Source organism: Aplysia californica, unplaced genomic scaffold, assembly GCF_000002075.1.
Source record: "Aplysia californica isolate F4 #8 unplaced genomic scaffold, AplCal3.0 scaffold00999, whole genome shotgun sequence".
NCBI lineage: Eukaryota > Metazoa > Mollusca > Gastropoda > Aplysiida > Aplysiidae > Aplysia > Aplysia californica.
In genome coordinates this window covers 200,921-206,009 of record NW_004798269.1, presented here as the reverse complement: position 1 = coordinate 206,009, position 5,089 = coordinate 200,921, and the positions used below count along the sequence as shown (strand labels likewise).

General features: G+C 44.4%; 1 protein-coding gene across 1 annotated transcript in view; it reads left to right on the top strand.

Moving 5' to 3' along the window:
- Nucleotides 1–5,089, top strand: part of LOC101849091 — a gene marked incomplete in the record, with an annotated part of 31,688 nt that overhangs the window by 19,072 nt on the left and 7,527 nt on the right.

Sequence of the window (5,089 nt, the reverse complement as noted above, 5' to 3'; positions counted from 1 at the left end):
TCTCTCTCTCTCTCTCCCCCCCTCTCTCTCTGGGCGCTCTCGTGGCCGAGGAGTTAAGGTGTTCGTCTCTCATTCAAAGGTCCCGGGTTCGAATCCGGGTTGCGACCGAAAATTTTTCTTCTCTAAAAGTGTCTGCTTTCACCTTCTTTCCTTCTCTCTTACAGTGTGGGTGGTTGGCTGGCGCTCTGGTGAGTTTGCCTCTTCTTTCCTATCAAACATCTATGGTCCATATCTCCCCTTCTTCTTTTTTATGTTTGTTACTCTCTTGTAACACCTCTAATCTTCTGGCGCTCATATGACCTTATAGTTGCGAGCGCCGTAAGACCTGGGCTAAAACAAAAATTTCTCACAGTATTCTGTTGGTTGTTTTCGTCTCCACTTTCTTCCAACTCCCCATCACCTCCTTTGCCCCCTCCATTGGGTTCCTGACTCTTTCTGCAGCCTTTCTACTGCTACTCCTTGGCTCCTTCTAACTGCTGTCTTTCAGCCGCACCCCTGATATTCTGGTAGGAAAGATCTACACGTGCCTTCTCGGACAATGGCGAAAAATCTCGGAGGTCCTGAGGGCAAGTTATGCACGTTAAAGATCCCTTGGTGGTCTAAAATCGATAAGAGAAGGCTCCGGCCGCCACTCGGGCAAACTTTAAAATTTCCTACCAATTGAAGATGTTTGGTGTGCCCGGCGCGCTCATATGACCTTATGCAGTTACGAACGCCGTAACACACTTAACCCCACCCCCTTTCACTCCTCTCTCTCTCTCTCTCTCTCTCTCTCTCTCTCAGCCCCTTTCTTTTACAGAACTCGGGTCTCAACCCTCTACCCCCTTCATCCGTCTCTGAACAGGACCCTCTCCCCTACCCTTAGCATTGGAACCCCCCCCCCTTTCCACAACCTTGTACAAGAGACCCAACCCCCTTTCACACGTCACCCTTCCTTTTTGATTCTTCTGTCAGTAATATTATAATCGCCCCAATCCACATAAAAAGACACATGCCCCCCCCCCTCCTCTCACTCGCGCTCTCTCTCGCTCTTTCTCTTTCGCTCTCTCTTTCTCTCTCTCTGTCTCTCTCACTCTCTCTTACTCTCTCCTGGCGTCTTTTCCCGCACGTGCCTGGTCTGATAAAGCTAATCAACGAGGTGATGATCAGATTAAGAAGAAAGTGGGAGGGGTCTAAGGAGAGAGTAGGAGGCTGACTGTGATGGGGTGGGGGTGGGGGACAGGACGGGGGAAGGCGGCTGTGATATGTGATATATGTCAGTTCCGATGACATCTTTGACAAAATGCAGAGCGGCGGCTTAAGCCTGTCAAGTGTCTAATCACCCCGTCGCTCTCTCTCTCTCTCTCTCTCTCTCTCTCTCTCTCTCTCTCTCTCTCTCTCTCTCTCTCTCTCTCTCTCTCTCACTCTATCCCTACAGGTATGCACCTGTACCTGTAAATGTATTTACCCCTCCCGCCCTATCGACATAATTTAAATGATATCAGAGACGGGCTTCTGGCCATGCCTGTTTAGGCAAACCCGGACTGAGATAGGATACAACATACCAGCAGTAAGATCGAGATATTGGATAGAAATTCTCCCCACTCGGAAATCAAACTTGAGTAACAGCTAAACCTCAGAAGCCGCTGCTGGTGCTCTGATGTGTTTTCTCTTTTTTTCCCTAATCAAACATCTGTCGTTCTTACTTCTCTTCCTTATTTTCATTTTTGTTACTCTTTGCTTACACCTCCACTCTTCTAATAAGCCCCATTTGTGTTGCAAGTGCTGTAAAACTATTACTTAAACTCAACTAAAGTAGAGGGTGGTTGGGGTGATGATGGGCGAGGAAGAGGATTGGGTGGGTGGGCCTGTCACACCAATGTGGTTACCGGGAAGTTAGAAGATTTCTTTGGGTTTGTTTGTTGGGGAAATATGTATTGAGATGGGTTTCTTTTATTTTCTAAACTTGTTCGTGCGTATAGTTTTGTCTTCTTTTGTTTGTTTTTATATCTTTCAGGCGAGTTACTGTACATCATTTGTAGTCACCCTGCGTGTGTTCCCACAGGGCCCAAATAAAGAAACGTTTTAATTACTAGACCAATATTTTCGTTTAAAGGGTTTTCTTTGGTCGCTGGCCTACAAAAGTGCTATGCAAAGTTCCATGCGCACTTATACTATTTATTTTTGTTATAGTAGATGGTTTTACGGCGCTCGCAACTGCATAAGGTCATATGAGCGCGCGGTAAACACCTAATATTTTTAGTTGGTAGGAAATTTGGAATTTTGCCCTGGTGGCGGCCGAAGCCTACTCATCGATTTTAGACCATCAGGGGATCTTTAACTTGCACAACTTGCATAAGGTGCGCACTTATACGTGAGCTAGAATACTGTTCAAACCCTGAAAGACAAAATTGAACAAGCTACACTTCTGATTCTGTCACTTCACCCAAGTGGGAATGGGTACCCGGCTATAGACAGCGACAGATCTTGTCAGATCGCTAGTGTTTGAGCACTTAATCAACTGCTTGCACTGTATGATGTTCCCCAGGAAACTGAGAATACTTTTGAGTGTTATTGCTTCTACTGTGGTAATAATAATCATAGCGTAAAACGCATAGAGCTTTCGGTCGAGCGGGGATAGGCGTTATACAAATTAAATGCTATCTCTTTTATTGTTGTTATTATTATTATTCATTATTATCATCATCATCATCATCATCATTGGTTATCTTAGTCAAGTGGACGTCTTGGACAGTGTTATAATAATATGTAGAAAAATGCAAAAGGGGGGGGGGGGGTTTGTACAACTGGTTGTCTTGGAAAGGTGGCCTTTAAAAGTAGGTTCGACTGTAAAAAAAATTGTATGAATGTCATTCTCGCCGCAAATAGCGGAGACTACAGTGATAGTGGTGGATTCTTTGTAAGTCTAAAGCCTAAAGATTAGCGTCTACTGATTGATCAAGAGTCCAGATCAACCAAAACTTCATCTGTCCAAATTCAAGATTCAGTTTGCGAACGGAGGCCTCAATTCTACATTCACTTATTTTCGAACCCAAAAACCGGGAGTCCATAAATCACGGGGACCCTCAGGCGTCAAAGTAGTAATCTAATAGCTTAAGCCTGTCTCCGACTGGACACTTATCTTATTATTCTCCCTGATGCAGATATTGTCTACTATGTCTTTGGAGGGTGGATTGGTTCCTTTTTTTTATTTCTTGAGCTAACAGTCAAGCCATTCAATGTCCGGGGCTGAGCTCAAAGTCACTTACAAATTATGTGTAACCATTCTTTTGGGGTTTTTTCTTTATTCTTTTTTCTTTGGGTTTTTCTTTTAAGGGGGGGGGGGTCTTTTTGCTTTTGTCAGGCCAATGTACTGAATTAAAGATGCCGTACCTCCTTTTATTTCTGAAATACGCATTTCTCTTTCTTGGTGTTTTATATGCTACGCGGCTACTTCATTATCATGGTGCTTCCGCACCCCAGATTTTCTCTGCACTCCCGGTCAACGATCACATATCCCAGATTTGTCAATGATCCTTGGGTGAGATAATTCCCCGGGCTCCCCATTCCCATCGGCAGCAGCTTCCGGTCCGTGAACGATGCGCGTTGGTCAGTTCTGTCAAGTTAATCTCCCACGATCGCGGGTGGCGCGGTGAAATGTGACGGTTTCTGTAGAGGATAAGATTCCCATAACACCCTTCCAGCCAGCTACCCTCCCCGGGAACTCCATAAATATGCATGTCTTGACCTTTGGTCCAAACCTCTTCGTCCTGGGGCCTTGCGTGAGGCCGTCACATGAAGCTCTAGGCCCGAGATGGTTCCCGGAGCGGCGCTATTTTCGATGAAGATTTGCTAGGATTTATGCTTTGTTTCATTGTCTCCCACACAAAATGACTTGAGAACCCCGAAGGAACCATTACCCTTGTCCAAAGCGGTAATTACCCTGTATAAACATTATTGTTCCTTGACAGAAGTAATAACTCTTCAACCTCCTCCTACACTTGGCCTGTTTATTGAATCCACAGAGATTTTAAGGTAGTATTTTACTCACAGATATGACATAGATCTAAGACACAAAGTATTTTAGATCCTGATATGACATATGACACAAGCATTTGCATCTTATATGTGGCATCTGACACAAGTATTTTGGTCCCAGATATGAAACATAACCCAAGTATTCAACTTTTAGTCCCAGACATGACATACCTCGTATGGTATTCTAGTCTCATATATAACAAGTGGTGCAGAAATTATCTGTCTATCTACCCCAGGAAAAAAGGGGGTTGGGTGGGTGACAGGAGAAGAGTCATGGAAAGACAGACAGACAGACAGACAGACAGACAGACAGACAGACAGACAGACAGACAGACAGACAGAGAAGAGGAAAAAGACAGAAAGAAAGAGTTAAAAGCCAATGATAACATTTTTTACATTCCTCGAACTTCCACTGCTTACATGCATGTAGGATTTCTCTCAGAAGGCACGCATTCTATGCAATTTTGTTTAGTAGAACTCGAGAATCGTGATGTTCTCTCACATCAAAATTTGTTTCATAAACTTCGACACAGAATGGCATAATGGCGTTGCATTTCCCCTTAACTTATCCCAGCGTGTGTACGTGAGTAGGCTTCCACATACCCCCCCCCCCCCAAAAAAAAAGGAGGACGTTGCGAAGTTCTTCGTATGGAGGATAACCGGAAACATTTCATTACCGACATCATCCCAATTTATCTAAAATTACGAAATCAGACTCACGGTTTGTGATACTTCTCATGACATTTTGCTGTATCCAACGTGAACGTGCCTCCCATAAACAAGACTGCTCATGAACGTTTTTTTTAAATCTATTAGCATTTTGTGTCATGCTACCAAACCGTGCTCTTCTTGTGGAACTGCTGTTGGGAAATTGCTGAGGTTCGCATCCTCCCTCCGATTTGTCTAGTCTCTACGTCGACCCACAACCCTTTCCACTTTGTCTCCATTAGCTTCATAGATCATTAAGAATTACGACATGATAGGCACTGACTGCCGTGTCGTCATATTTAGGCGGGTAGCTAGAGCCCTGTCTCTCTTTATAGCTATCCCACCCCCCTCCCAACATATTTTT